Raw genomic sequence first — 16,446 nt, 5'->3', positions numbered from 1 at the left:
ACCTGTTGCGGAGCGCATATCAACGTAGAATCTAGCACAAACTTACTTCACCACCTTCATAGGAGGCAAAGTTTGTAAAACTGATTTGTGGGTGTGGTGAGGGGTGTATTTATAGGCATTTTGAGGTTTGGGAAACTTTGCCCCTCCTGGTAGGAATGTATATCCCATACGTCACTAGCTCATGGACTCTTGCTAATTACATGAAAGAAAAGGGTAATTAAATCCCATATGGTGTAATACCTGCAACATGTATTTTCCAATCCACTCTATCAATCATCTCCGCGTCCAGAGAAAGAAGCAGAGAAGGCGTTCCAGTTCTGTTAAGATAGCTAATTATATTCAACATCCTTCTTATATTGTCAGGGGCTTCCTTATCTCTAATAAAACCCACCTGATCGGGATGTATTAATGATGGCAAAATGTATTTTAGATGGTTAGCCAAAATAGTACAGTAAAGATTTTAAGATGGGGTGATAGCTAGTGCATAATTTAGTGTTTTTACCTGGCTTGGGGATTACAACAACATTTGCACATAGCAATCCAGGCGGGATCTCATTGCCCTCTAGTATATGGCTACAAAATTTGATAAGATGGGGTATCAGTGTTGTTTTAAAATGTTTATGATAGTCTCTGGGAAACCATCTGGTCCTGCTGCTTTGTCTATTTTCAATTCTTTGATCACTTGTGTAACTTTTATTAGGGTTATAGTTGCATTAAGGGATTCCCTGTCTTTTTCTGTTAGTTTGGGTAAAAGTGCCTCTGTTAGAAAGGTGTTAGTTGTTGTAACTATGTCTGTGGATTGAGATGTCTTATTTCCGTCATATAATTTTCCGTAGTATTGGGCAAACTCACCTACTATTTCCTGTGTTAAAGAGGTCAAAGTGCCATCTGATTGTTGGATATAAGGGATAGCTAAATCCCTGTTCCTTTATTGTAGTTTATGTGCCAAGAATGTATCTGGTTTGTTAGCAAATATATAGTATTGGACTTTCAATCTTTGTATTGTTTGTCTTTGTTTAGTATATATTGCTTTAGTTTGTATTAGTAGGCCTCATAGATATGCTTTGTGTGCCGTCCATATATTGAGTGGGTTCAAGGTGGTATCCACATTAATACCCCAGTATTCCCTTAAATGTTGTACAATCTGGTAGTGAGCAGGGGGATGTTTAAAAGATCATATATCCACAATTTTTGTCTTTTAAAATCTTGGATACCCTTTATCGAGAGTGATACCATGGAGTGATCAGACCACACACATTTTTGTATTGTGGAGGATATTAACAAGGACTGGATAAATTGGCTAACATAAACAAAATCTATCCTCGTATATGTTTTATGTGCTGTCGAATAGAATGTAGTGTCTGTGGTATCTCCATATAGAGTCTGCCATGTATCTATTAAAGAATTATTTGATAAGAGTTCCCGAATAGTTTTAATGTTATGATTGCGCTGCCTCAATTTGTTGGAAAGGGGACCACATGCGGTTGGGGATATAGTAGTCATATTAATATTAAAATCTGCTAATATAATTCTGCCCTGGGACCATTGCGTTAAAAGGTAATATATATGTTTAAAAAAATCTATCTTGCTTCTCATTAGGAGCATATATATTACAAAGCGTGACATCAATGGTATCAATTTGACCTCTAAGAATCAGATATCTATCCTCTTCATCTGCTAAAGTTGATTCATGTGTGAAATTTATACTTGAGTGAATAAGGATAGATACTTCTCTTTTTTGTGGTTGTTGTAGCATGGTAATGATATTTAAAGTGTTTAGACCAATATTTGGGTATGTGATCTTTGGAGAAATGGGTTTCCTGTAGGAACAAAATATTAGCCCTAAGAGACGTATATTGGGTCATGGCTATCCTGCGTTTGACATCAGAGTTCAACCCTCTCACATTGTGTGCGATTAGATTAATTGGTGAAGTCAAGAGGTGTGAGTAAAATCTCTGCCAAATATTGTATCAAAAAGAAAATATTAGAGAAAGTATCAACATCACATATTTTATAAAAAGCCCAATTTAGAATGATTATATTGAAGAGATATTGGTGGAATTCAACATTTTTAGTCAGACAAAAAAACATAAACCAACTAACAAGTTGTGTACATATAAACAAAAACAAGTAACCATAGTCTCTTATGTAAGAGTTCAGAGGTATGATGTATTTGAGCATTACTTTCAGGGGATTGTGATGGTATCACTGCTTATTAAAGGTGTATTAATTTCCTGGAGATAGAAACTAACTTCTGTTATATAACATCAAACATAATATTCAAAGCCACAGTAAACAGAACAAAATAACATTATTAATATTATAAATTACTATAACCTTGACTCCACCTCCACCATAAATGTTTTTCAATATCTGAAGCTTTATAAAAGTGTGAAGTATTGCAAAAAAATACTTAGTCTTGGGTGTCCATACACCTATGAGTGTGTAAGTCTGTTATCTTCAAAAATGGTTTCACAATGAAGTCCTATTCTGGTTCTCCTTCTTGATAGTCAAGATTCATTTAACTTTAGAGTGCCTTCTGTTTATTAGTTTCCATTTCGGGAGACAACTTGTTTTCAGTGTAGTTGATGAGTCTGAGGCTGTGGTTGTTCTATCACCTCTGGGGATGTGTGGAGTCTCGATGTTTAATTGTTGACAAATATCTGGAATATCTTCTGCTCTTTTATGGTGATTGTCAGATTATACTTTATGATGTATAGTGCAAAGGGAATCCCCACTTATACTGAATTTGTTGCTTTCTCAGTAGTTGTGTAAGAAGACGTAGTGTTTTGCCATTGTAAAGTCCTTAAGTATAAATCCTGGTAGAATTGCACTACCGAGCCCTGGAACTTAAATGTAGGATTATTTCTTGAAGCTGACATTATCTGTTCCTTGTCTTGAAACTAGAGCACTTTTACTATTATGTCCTGTGGCGGTGCATCTCATTTGGGTTTTGCTTTCAAAGCCCTATGGGCTCTCTCAATGGTGAAGTCTGAGTTTCCTTTATCTCCCGTTATGGCTCGGAACAGTTGTTGAAGATACAATAGAATATCTTTGTTTGTAACAGACTCCAGAACCCCCCTTTAGTCTAATATTACTCCTTCTGCTCCTGTTCTCTAAGTCCGCTAGCGTATCTTGCATTTCAGTCATCATTTGTTGATGAGTGGATATAGTCTGTGACAGTGATGTGCAGTCACTAGAGGCAGGTGAGGCAGTGCTTCACCTCTCATATGGGCAAAAATATATTTTTTTTATTGGCTTTAAAAAAAAATTGTAATTTTTTTCCCCCAGCATTTTTTTTTCTCACAGCTATATGTTGTGCAATGAAGAGGCACAATCAGGTCTGCCCACCATTACACAACATGCTGCGCCATCTACTGGATGCAAGTGGTTAAGATTATTGCATGGCTCATTAACTGCTTATTTGAGGCAGTCCTATTTGGGCTGAACCAATCCAGTGAGAGGTATTAGTAAGTGGAACATAGGGTTGGGGCTGGATGTTAAATCATATAAAACAAAACAAAAACGCAAAAAAACAACTTTCATATATTTTGTTGCTGTCCTGTGAACCTGCTAGCTTTGCTAAAGTGAAAAAGAGAGTTCTGTTCTTCCCCTCTAAGTGCAGTGGAATGTGCCACTGTCACTTCCTGAATCCTTACAGAGCAGGAGAGAGGCACAGAGAGCAGTGTTTCACCCACATCTTATTAAAGTAAGATTTTACTGAAAGATTCTGTTAGTTAAAATGATAATTTAATGAATGTGGTTTAGTGTTTGTTTACTCTTTTATAGCAGGGTCGTTTTTGTATTTTGTTTACTCAAACTTTACACCCACTAACTTAGCAGCTTGCCTCTGTACTTCACACTAAATTATAGACTAATTTTCTGAACTCTCTGTAGCTCTGCTGTTTTATTACTTTAAAATGCAGTGGTCCCCCCCCCCCCCCCTTGTGTGTGTGTGTGTGTGTGTGTCTCTCTCTATCTATCCATCTCTCTCCTTATGTGTTGTTCTCCCCCATGGTCTCTTTCTCTCTCTGTCTCTCTTCCTCCCCCTCTGACTCTCATCCCTTATGTAATGAAAGAATCTATAAGCATAATTTGCAGCATTAAAGTAAAATGTATGTTTTAAAGATATTTTAATGGGCATGGATTTCTAGATCTCATAATCAGAGCAAGCATTGTGTTATCTGGCAAGTGTTTCTGTTACAATCCTTTTAGACTAAAATCAGATGATACTAAGTTGACCAGTTTTCCAAGACACCATTTAAAGGGACATGAAACCCATATGAAACCTATATGCAAATTTAAATAACTTTCCAATTTACATCTAATATCTAATTTCTTTCATGTAATTAGTAAGAGTCCATGAGCTAGTGACGTATGGGATATACATTCCTACCAGGAGGGGCAAAGTTTCCCAAACCTCAAAATGCCTATAAATACACCCCTCACCACACCCACAATTCAGTTTTACAAACTTTGCCTCCTATGGAGGTGGTGAAGTAAGTTTGTGCTAGATTCTACGTTGATATGCGCTCCGCAGCAAGTTGGAGCCCGGTTTTCCTCTCAGCGTGCAGTGAATGTCAGAGGCATGTGAGGAGAGTATTGCCTATTTGAATGCAGTGATCTCCTTCTACGGGGTCTATTTCATAGGTTCTCTGTTATCGGTCGTAGAGATTCATCTCTTACCTCCCTTTTCAGATCGACGATATACTCTTATTTATATACCATTACCTCTGCTGATTTTCGTTTCAGTACTGGTTTGGCTTTCTACAACATGTAGATGAGTGTCCTGGGGTAAGTAAATCTTATTTTCTGTGACACTCTAAGCTATGGTTGGGCACTTTATTTATAAAGTTCTAAATATATGTATTCAAACATTTATTTGCCTTGACTCAGAATGTTCAACATTCCTTATTTTCAGATAGTCAGTTTCATATTTGGGATAATGCATTTAGAAAATGCTTCATTTTATTGCGTCATTCTTGGCGCTGACTTTTTTGGCGCAAAAAATCTTTTCTGTTTCCGGCGTCATACGTGTCGCCGGAAGTTGCGTCATTTTTTGACGTCCTTTAGCGCCAAAAATGTCGGCGTTCCGGATGTGGGCGTATTATTTGGCGCCAAAAAATATGGGCGTCGCTTTTGTCTCCACATTATTTCAGTCTCATTTTTTCTTTGCTTCTGGTTACTAGAAGCTTGTTTATTGGCATTTTTTCCCATTCCTGAAACTGTCATTTAAGGAATTTGATCAATTTTGCTTTATATGTTGTTTTTTCTCTTACATATTGCAAGATGTCTCACGTTGCATCTGAGTCAGAAGATACTTCAGGAAAATCGCTGTCTAGTGCTGGAACTACCAAAGCTAAGTGTATCTGCTGTAAACTTTTGGTAGCTATTCCTCCGGCTGTTGTTTGTATTAATTGTCATGACAAACTTGTTAAAGCAGATAATATTTCCTTTAGTAATGTACCATTGCCTGTTGCAGTTCCTTCAACATCTAAGGTGCAGAATGTTCCTGATAACATAAGAGATTTTGTTTCTGAATCCATCAAGATGGCTATGTCTGTTATTTCTCCTTCTAGTAAACATAAAAAATCTTTTAAAACTTCTCTCTCTACAGATGAATTTTTAAATGAACATCATCATTCTGTTTCTGATGACTCTTCTGGTTCAGAGTATTCTGTCTCAGAGATTGATGCTGATAAATCTTCATATTTATTTAAAATGGAATTTATTCGTTCTTTACTTAAAGAAGTACTAATTGCTTTAGAAATAGAGGATTCTGGTCCTCTTGATACTAATTCTAAACGTTTAGATAAGGTATTTAAATCTCCTGTGGTTATTCCAGAAGTTTTTCCTGTTCCTAATGCTATTTCTGAAGTAATTTCCAGAGAATGGGATAAATTGGGTAATTCATTTACTCCTTCTAAACGTTTTAAGCAATTATATCCTGTGCCGTCTGACAGATTAGAATTTTGGGACAAAATCCCTAAAGTCGATGGGGCTATTTCTACCCTTGCTAAACGTACTACTATTCCTACGTCAGATGGTACTTCGTTTAAAGATCCTTTAGATAGGAAAATTGAATCCTTTCTAAGAAAAGCTTATCTGTGTTCAGGTAATCTTCTTAGACCTGCTATATCTTTGGCTGATGTTGCTGCAGCTTCAACTTTTTGGTTGGAGACTTTAGCGCAACAAGTAACAGATCATGATTCTCATAATATTATTCTTCTTCTTCAGCATGCTAATAATTTTATCTGTGATGCCATTTTTTATATTATCAGAGTTGATGTCAGGTTTATGTCTCTAGCTATTTTAGCTAGAAGAGCTTTATGGCTTAAAACTTGGAATGCTGATATGGCTTCTAAATCAACTCTACTTTCCATTTCTTTCCAGGGTAAAAAATTATTTGGTTCTCAGTTGGATTCTATTATCTCAACTGTTACTGGTGGGAAAGGAACTTTTTTACCACAGGATAAAAAATCTAAGGGTAAAAACAGGGCTAATAATCGTTTTCGTTCCTTTCGTTTCAACAAAGAACAAAGATCCTTCATCCTCAGGAGCAGTTTCAGTTTGTAAACCATCTCCAGTCTGGAATAAATCCAAGCCTTCTAGAAAGGCAAAGCCTGCTTCTAAGTCCACATGAAGGTGCGGCCCTCATTCCAGTTCAGCTGGTAGGGGGCAGGTTACGTTTTTTCAAAGAAATTTGGATCAATTTTGTTCACAATCTTTGGATTCAGAACATTGTTTCAGAAGGGTACAGAATTGGTTTCAAGATGAGACCTCCTGCAAAGAGATTTTTTTCTTTCCCGTGTCCAAGTAAATCCAGTGAAAGCTCAAGCATTTCTGAATTGTGTTTCAGATCTAGAGTTGGCTGGAGTAATTATGCCTGTTCCAGTTCTGGAACAGGGGATGGGGTTTTATTCAAATCTCTTCATTGTACCAAAGAAGGAGAATTCCTTCAGACCAGTTCTGGATCTAAAAATATTGAATCGTTATGTAAGGATACCAACGTTCAAAATGGTAACTGTAGGGACTATCTTGCCTTTTGTTCAGCAAGGGCATTTTATGTCCACAATAGATTTACAGGATGCATATCTGCATATTCCGATTCATCCAGATCATTATCAGTTCCTGAGATTCTCTTTTCTGGACAAGCATTACCAGTTTGTGGCTCTGCCGTTTGGCCTAGCTACAGCTCCAAGAATTTTTACATAGGTTCTCGGTGCCCTTCTGTCTGTAATCAGAGAACAGGGTATTGTGGTATTTCCTTATTTGGACGATATCTTGGTACTTGCTCAGTCTTTACATTTAGCAGAATCTCATACGAATCGACTTGTGTTGTTTCTTCAAGATCATGGTTGGAGGATCAATTCACCAAAAAGTTTATTGATTCCTCAGACAAGGGTAACCTTTCTGGGTTTCCAGATAGATTCAGTGTCCATGACTCTGTCTTTAACAGACAAGAGACGTCTAAAATTGATTTCAGCTTGTCGAAACCTTCAGTCACAATCATTCCCTTCGGTAGCCTTATGCATGGAAATTCTAGGTCTTATGACTGCTGCATCGGACGCGATCCCCTTTGCTCGTTTTCACATGCGACCTCTTCAGCTCTGTATGCTGAATCAATGGTGCAAGGATTACACAAAGATATCTCAATTAATATCTTTAAAACCGATTGTACGACACTCTCTAACGTGGTGGACAGATCACCATCGTTTAATTCAGGGGGCTTCTTTTGTGCTTCCGACCTGGACTGTAATTTCAACAGATGCAAGTCTCACAGGTTGGGGAGCTGTGTGGGGATCTCTGATGGCACAAGGAGTTTGGGAATCTCAGGAGGTGAGATTACCGATCAATATTTTGGAACTCCGTGCAATTTTCAGAGCTCTTCAGTCTTGGCCTCTTCTGAAGAGAGAATCGTTCATTTGTTTTCAGACAGACAATGTCACTACTGTGGCATACATCAATCATCAAGGAGGGACTCACAGTCCTCTGGCTATGAAAGAAGTATCTCGAATTCTGGTTTGGGCGGAATCCAGCTCCTGTCTAATCTCTGCGGTTCATATCCCAGGTATAGACAATTGGGAAGCGGATTATCTCAGTCGCCAAACGTTGCATCCGGGCGAATGGTCTCTTCACCCTGAGGTATTTCTTCAGATTGTTCAAATGTGGGAGCTTCCAGAAATAGATCTGATGGCGTCTCATCTAAACAAGAAACTTCCCAGGTATCTGTCCAGATCCCGGGATCCTCAGGCGGAAGCAGTGGATGCATTATCACTTCCTTGGAAGTATCATCCTGCTTATATCTTTCCGCCTCTAGTTCTTCTTCCAAGAGTAATCTCCAAGATTCTGAAGGAATGCTCGTTTGTTTTGCTGGTAGCTCCGGCATGGCCTCACAGGTTTTGGTATGCGGATCTTGTCCGGATGGCCTCTTGTCATCCGTGGACTCTTCCGCTACGACCAGACCTTCTGTCGCAAGGTCCTTTTTTCCATCAGGATCTGAAATCCTTAAATTTAAAGGTATGGAGATTGAACGCTTGATTCTTGGTCAAAGAGGTTTCTCTGACTCTGTGATTAATACTATGTTACAGGCTCGTAAATCTGTATCCAGAGAGATATATTATAGAGTCTGGAAGACTTATATTTCTTGGTGTCTTTCTCATCATTTTTCTTGGCATTCTTTTAGAATTCCGAGAATTTTACAGTTTCTTCAGGATGGTTTAGATAAAGGTTTATCCGCAAGTTCTTTGAAAGGACAAATCTCTGCTCTTTCTGTTCTTTTTCACAGAAAGATTGCTAATCTTCCTGATATTCATTGTTTTGTACAAGCTTTGGTTCGTATAAAACCTGTCATTAAGTCAATTTCTCCTCCTTGGAGTTTGAATTTGGTTCTGGGGGCTCTTCAAGCTCCTCCGTTTGAACCTATGCATTCATTGGACATTAAATTACTTTCTTGGAAAGTTTTGTTCCTTTTGGCAATCTCTTCTGCCAGAAGAGTTTCTGAATTATCTGCTCTTTCTTGTGAGTCTCCTTTTCTGATTTTTCATCAGGATAAGGCAGTGTTGCGAACTTCTTTTGAATTTTAACCTAAAGTTGTGAATTCTAACAACATTAGTAGAGAAATTGTGGTTCCTTCATTATGTCCTAATCCTAAGAATTCTAAGGAGAAATCATTGCATTCTTTGGATGTTGTTAGAGCTTTGAAATATTATGTTGAAGCTACTAAGTCTTTCCGAAAGACTTCTAGTTTATTTGTTATCTTTTCTGGTTCTAGAAAAGGCCAGAAAGCTTCTGCCATTTCTTTGGCATCTTGGTTGAAATCTTTAATTCATCTTGCCTATGTTGAGTCGGGTAAAACTCCGCCTCAAAGGATTACAGCTCATTCTACTAGGTCAGTTTCTACTTCCTGGGCGTTTAGGAATGAAGCTTCGATTGATCAGATTTGCAAAGCAGCAACTTGGTCCTCTTTGCATACTTTTACTAAATTCTACCATTTTGATGTATTTTCTTCTTCTGAAGCAGTTTTTGGTAGAAAAGTACTTCAGGCAGCGGTTTCAGTTTGAATCTTCTGCTTATGTTTTTCATTAAACTTTATTTTGGGTGTGGATTATTTTCAGCAGGAATTGGCTGTCTTTATTTTATCCCTCCCTCTCTAGTGACTCTTGCGTGGAAAGATCCACATCTCTTGCTAATTACATGAAAGAAAACATAATTTATGTAAGAACTTACCTGATAAATTCATTTCTTTCATATTAGCAAGAGTCCATGAGGCCCGCCCTTTTTTTGGGGTGGTTATGATTTTTGTATAAAGCACAATTATTCAAATTCCTTATTTTATATGCTTTTGCACTTTTTTATCACCCCACTTCTTGGCTATTCGTTAAACTGAATTGTGGGTGTGGTGAGGGGTGTATTTATAGGCATTTTGAGGTTTGGGAAACTTTGCCCCTCCTGGTAGGAATGTATATCCCATACGTCACTAGCTCATGGACTCTTGCTAATATGAAAGAAATGAATTTATCAGGTAAGTTCTTACATAAATTATGTTTTTCTTTATTCTTTTGATGTCCTTTGTTGAAAATCATATCTAAATATGCTCAGTAGCTGCTGATTGGTGGCTGCACATAGATACCTCATGTGATTGGCTCACCCATGTGCATTGCTATTTCTTCAACAAAGGATATCTAAAGAATGAAGGCGTATCCTGGCCACTGCCTCACCATCCTCTGACGTCAATGCACGTCACTGGTCTGTGAGACATCTGCTAAATCCTCTGAGACCAGCTCTTTATGTTCTTCCAAAGTTTCTATTCGTCCTCCAAAATCAGCAATGTCTGTTTTGATTTCTGTCAGGCTAGAAGTGACCACTTCATGCATAGAGTCAAATTTGTTATTCAAGAAAAGAGGGTTGTGTATGAGACTGATGGAAAATAGCAACAGAGCAGCCTACCTCACTGGCTGCACTTCTCACAAGAATGCAGCAATGGAAAACACAGAAATGGGAAAAAAGGAGGTGGAGTCTGTTAGATATATATAGTATTTAGATATAATATTCTGTATAATATTCAGTATTAAGATATAATATATAAAAAAATATATCAGTGGTGTCAATGGAGTTGGCAGATGTATACAAATAATTCAGAAAAGTGAAGATATTTTATTCCTAAAAATATACTGACATAAAAACATAATAGTTATCATATAAATTCAACCTAAAACATTTGTTGACACCAGTGTCTAATAAATCCCACTAATACTAAAAGTATGATGAAACACAATAGTTATATATATTTGTTTCATTTTATTTGATACAAATATTATACAACAGCCTATAATAGCCGCTTAAAAAATGCGACTTAAAAAGAAAGCGGCTTAAAAATATAGTAGTCCAGGTGATTGCACCAAGTTATACAATGTATAAAGTATTTAGCCAGTCTGAATACTAAGGCCCAGATTACGAGTTTTGCGTTAGAAGCTATGCGGTGCTAACGAGCAGTTTTCCCTCAACGCTCACTTACATGCAGCGCTGGTATTACGAGTTTTCAGAAACCCGTCGTTAAAAGACAAGAAGTGAGCGTTGAGCAAAATTTTGCTCATTACCACACTCCAATACCAGCGCTGCTTAAATCAGCAGTGAGCTGGTCGTACGTGTTCGTGCACGATTTCCCCATAGGAATCAACGGGGAGAGCCGGCTGAGAAAAAGTCTAACACCTGCCAAAAAGCAGCGTAAAGCTCCTTAACGCAGCCCCATTGATTCCTATGGGGAAATAAAAGTTATGTCTACACCTAACACCCTAACATGAGCCCCGAAACGTTGCTGTTCACTTAATAAAAAGTCCTTTCACTTCATAAGAGTGCATTATTATTTGCTTTGGATACTTATTAGGAGTCTATGGGATTGAACTCTATATGGTTGCACCTACCATGCTATTTATGGATATCTGATGAATACAGGTGTGCTGGTCCTACCTTTGTGCTATTACTGTGTGAATATCCCTGCAGGACTGCAGCACCCACCCATTGACACACTGCTGTGTGGTTAAAGACTTTATTATATGTGAAAGAGACTGTGTTTTCACTTTATGCACCATGGCAAACGAAACTGGCTTGTTTTCATATTCTGAGGAGGAAGCAGCTCGCATAGCCACCCTTACCTTGGGTTCCAGAGAGTTTCTAACAGCTCCTGATAAGGACTTTCAATGTAAAGAACTGGAAAAAGCAATGAAAAGACAAGTTAACCTCCAATTACACTCCTCTACCATGGCTGAATACCATAGGACAAGAAGAATCCCTAGAGGTATACGCTTCACACTACAGCCAACCTTTTTTGCAGATAACCCAGATTTTTGTGCAAAGTACCAACAAATACTGAACAACAGCTCTATGGACATTATGATATTAAATATAGAATTTTCTAATTTAGAGCTACAATCGCTAAAGGCACAGATACCAGCTCAAGAGAATAAACTGAGCGAGATGGCGAGTGAAGATGAAATACCGGGTATCTTGAAAGAAATACAAGATAATGTTAACGCCTTCAAAAAAGATGTGGAGGAACGCAAGCGCCGAAAGTTCAGAAGAGATGAACAAGATTATGAACACGGTAAAGTCTACAGATGGGGCAGATACTGGAGGTGCTACACTGGTAATACTAACCGTGGACGAGGGTCAGCACGCCAGCGACAGGCTGTGGATTCCGATTCTGGATCATCCAATAGCTCTGATGGTAACGTGACGTCTGTGGAAGGCCCCGCCCCTTTTTTAGCGCAAGACCAGATGGCGCCAAGGGGAGGAGGAGGTAGACGCGCAGAGGCTCCGGCCGAAAGAGGAATGTACACTCGACGACAACAGAAGCGGGGCAGGTAAACGTTGTCAACTTGTCTCCAAGACCGCTTAGTGACATTGAACTATGTGTGCTCATTAAGGGCCTGTCATTTTGTCCGACGAAGTTACCGGACACTTTTGAACTCAATGTCGATCTTATGCGGTTTTTCAGATTACTAAGATTGAAGGCTTTTTTCAGTAATATCCCCCAATCGTCTATTGTTGAATCACAGGTTACTGATAGTGAGATTTTGGATGTAGCTAGGTTTGGTTTACATAATAAAAGCAGCTTTACCCCACCTTGCACGAACCCCGGAGTTGAGACCTTTATTAAGGTGGTAGATAACCAATTCAAGTCCTTAATTAATAAAAATTGCAGCAAAAAATATGGTTTTGTAATGTGTAATTTAACTAATGAAGAGAAATGTGCATTAACTGCTTTACAGAATGATGTTACCATAACGATTAAAAATGCCGATAAAGGCGGGGCAGTGGTTGTCTGGGATACTAAAATGTATATTACTGAAGCTTTACGCCAGCTAAATGATGCAGCTGTATACACTGAATTATCAGGTGATCCAACTCTTAAGATACATACTCAATTCATATGCTTGCTAGATCGTGCCTTTCACCAGGGTATAATTAGTAAAAAATTGTATGATTTTTTGTTTATCCAGCATCCCATTGTACCAGCCTTTTATTTAACACCAAAAATACATAAAGACCCCGTCAATCCACCAGGGCGCCCTATAATGGCCGGTATTGGCACCATTATGAGTAATGCTGCTAAGTTTATGGATAAAGTTCTGGCCCCTTTGGTACAAAAAGGTAAATCTTACATTAAAGATACCAATGATTTCTTGGTTAAAATTAAACAAGTCAGTGGTCTTGATGACAATACTGTGCTTGCCACATGGGACGTATGCAGTTTATATACTGTTATCCCACATAATGTGGGCATTGAGTGCACCCGGAAACAACTTGATGCATGTGGCAACTACAATAGACCCCAGATAGGGTTTATGATTGACCTACAGGAAACTATCTTAACTCAAAATTATTTCCTTTTTGACAAAAAGTATTATCTGCAGAAGACAGGCACAGCGATGGGTTCCAATGTGGCCCCATCCTATGCCTGTCTGGTCATGGACTATATAGAGGAATCTATTGTGTATAATCACCCCTTATTCCAAAAGCATTGCTTGGCATGGCATAGGTATATAGATGACCTATTTATTATCTGGCAGGGCACCCCTGATTGCTTAAACCAACTGAAAAATGACATTGAAAGATCAGCATTGTTTATTACATTTACTTCTAAACATGATTCTACTAAAATTGAATTTCTTGATACTTTGATGTATAAAGATAAGGGTCACTTAAAAACTGACCTTTATGTTAAAATAACAGATAAAAATACACTACTTCATAGAAATAGCTTCCACCCTCCTGCTATATTCAAATCAGTCCCTAAATCACAATTCCTTAGGGTTGATAGAATTGTCTCTGACCCCTCAGTTAAGGTAAATAGACTTAATGAGATGCAGTCTAAATTCAAAGAGAGAGGATACTCTGACAAGGAACTAACATATGTGAGGTCCAATTTCCATTTCAAAAAAAGTTACCCCAAAAATGATAGAATAACTTTTGTCAGTACATACAATACCCTAAGTTATAAAATACAAGGTATTCTTAAGCATAATTGGCATATCCTAAAGGAGTCATGTCCTGACATTAAAGAGTTTACTCAAGCTCCAAGAGCAGCATATCGTAAGGGTTAATTCTGAAACCAATAAATCTCCTTTTTTTGGGAAACCTAAAAATGGTACCTTACCCTGTTTGGGTTCTCCCCACTGCAACAGTGTCATGAAAGGGGGTGAAATTTGTCACCCCTACTCCGGTTGTAAATTTAAAATACCGGGGTTCTTCACCTGTAACTCTTCTTATGTTGTATATGCCCTTAAATGTCCGTGTGGGCTATTATACATAGGGGAGACCACCCAAAGGGTAAGGGACCGTATAGGACAACACAAGTCTACCATTAGAAATGATAGTACTAAAGATCTTCCTGTGCCAGCACATTTTTTAGAAATGGGGCATCAAGCTAATCAACTCCGCTTTATGGTATTAGACCAAATAAAAAGAAAACCCAGGGGAGGTGATAGACATAAAGAGCTTCTGTATAGAGAGGCTAAGTGGATATGGAAACTAGATACACTTTACCCCAAGGGTATGAACCGGGAGTTTGATCTCAATCCATTACTATGATTTAATATTGGTTATTATTATTTCCTTTGTTCATGTATATCTCTCCTTTTATATGTAGATGGCTATGGATTCCTGTATGGACTCTCAGATATGTTGTTTTTAATCTTGGTCCTTTAGGATTTCCTATATGGCAACACAGGGTTAATTAAATTGGGGTTACTGTGTATATATAAAAAAACGTTGTTTCCTTTGTGTAACTCCGCCCTCCAAGTGTGTTCCTATTGGTCCTTGTTTTAATTAGCTGTGCTATAAACTGTTTGTGTGTGCATTGCATTTTTAGCTTGACAAAGGGGCAGAAGCCCCGAAACGTTGCTGTTCACTTAATAAAAAGTCCTTTCACTTCATAAGAGTGCATCATTATTTGCTTTGGATACTTATTAGGAGTCTATGGGATTGGACTCTATATGGTTGCACCTATCATGCTATTTATGGATATCTGATGAATACAGGTGTGCTGGTCCTACCTTTGTGCTATGAACCCCGAGTCTAAACACCCCTAATCTTACACTTATTAACCCCTAATCTGCCGCCCCGACACTGCCGACACCTGCATTATAATCATTAACCCCTAATCTGCCGCTCCGGACACCGCCGCCACCTACATTATACTTATTAACCCCTAATCTGCTGCCTCCAACATTGCCGACACCTACATACTATTTATTAACCCCTAATCTGCTGCCCCCAATGTCGCCGCAACCTACCTACATTTATTAACCATTAATCTGCCACCCCAACGTCGTTGCCACTATATTAAAGTTATTAACCCCTAAACCTAAGTCTAACCCTAACCTTAACAACCCCTAACTTAAATATAATTAAATATAATTAAAATAAATCTAAAGAAAATTACTATAATTAACTAAATTATTCCTATTTAAAAAAAAATGCTTACCTGTAAAATAAACCCTACGATAGCTACAATACTACTAATAGTTACATTGTATCTATCTTAGGGTTTATTTTTATTTTACAGGCAAGTTTGTATTTATTTTAACTAGATAGAATAATAAATACAAAAGTACCTGTAAAATAAAACCTAACCTAAGTTACACTAACACCTAACACTACACTATAATTAAATAAATTAACTAAATTAAATACAATTACCTAAATTAAATTAGCTAAAGTACAAACCCCCCATATATTTAAACTAACTACACCTAATCTAATAGCCCTATTAAAATAAAAAAGCCCCCCCAAAATAAAAAAACCCTAGCCTAAACTAAACTTCCAATAGCCCTTAAAAGGGTCTTTTGCTAGGCATTGCCCCAAAGTAATCAGCTCTTTTACCTGTAAAAAAAAAAATACAAACAACCCCCCCCCAACAACCCTCCAAATAAAATACTATCTAAAAAAAACCTAAGCTCCCCATTGCTCTGAAAAGGGCATTTGGAAGGACATTGCCCTTAAAAGGGCAGTTAGCTCTATTGCAGCCCAAATTCCCTAACCTAAAAATAAAACCCACCCAATACACCCTTAAAAAAAACTAACACTAACCCCTTGAAGATCGACTTACCGGGAGAAGTCTTCATCCAAGCCGGGCCAAAGTCCTCAACGAAGCTGGGAGAAGTCTTCATCCAAGCCAGGGGAAGTGGTCCTCCAGATGGGCAGAAGTCTTCATCCAGACGGCATCTTCTATCTTCATCCATTCGGCGCGGAGCGGGTCCATCTTCAAGACATCCGACGCGGAGCATCCTCTTCATCCGATGACTAAAGATGAATGAAGGTACCTTTAAGTGACATCATCCAAGATGGCGTTCCTTAGTTTCTGATTGGCTGATAGAATTCTATCAGCCAATCGGAATTAAGGTAGAAAAAATCCTATTGGCTGATGCAATCAGCCAATAGGAT

This window comes from Bombina bombina, chromosome 4 (genome assembly GCF_027579735.1).
Source record: "Bombina bombina isolate aBomBom1 chromosome 4, aBomBom1.pri, whole genome shotgun sequence".
NCBI classification, from domain to species: Eukaryota; Metazoa; Chordata; class Amphibia; order Anura; family Bombinatoridae; genus Bombina; species Bombina bombina.
This window is presented reverse-complemented; position numbering follows the sequence as displayed.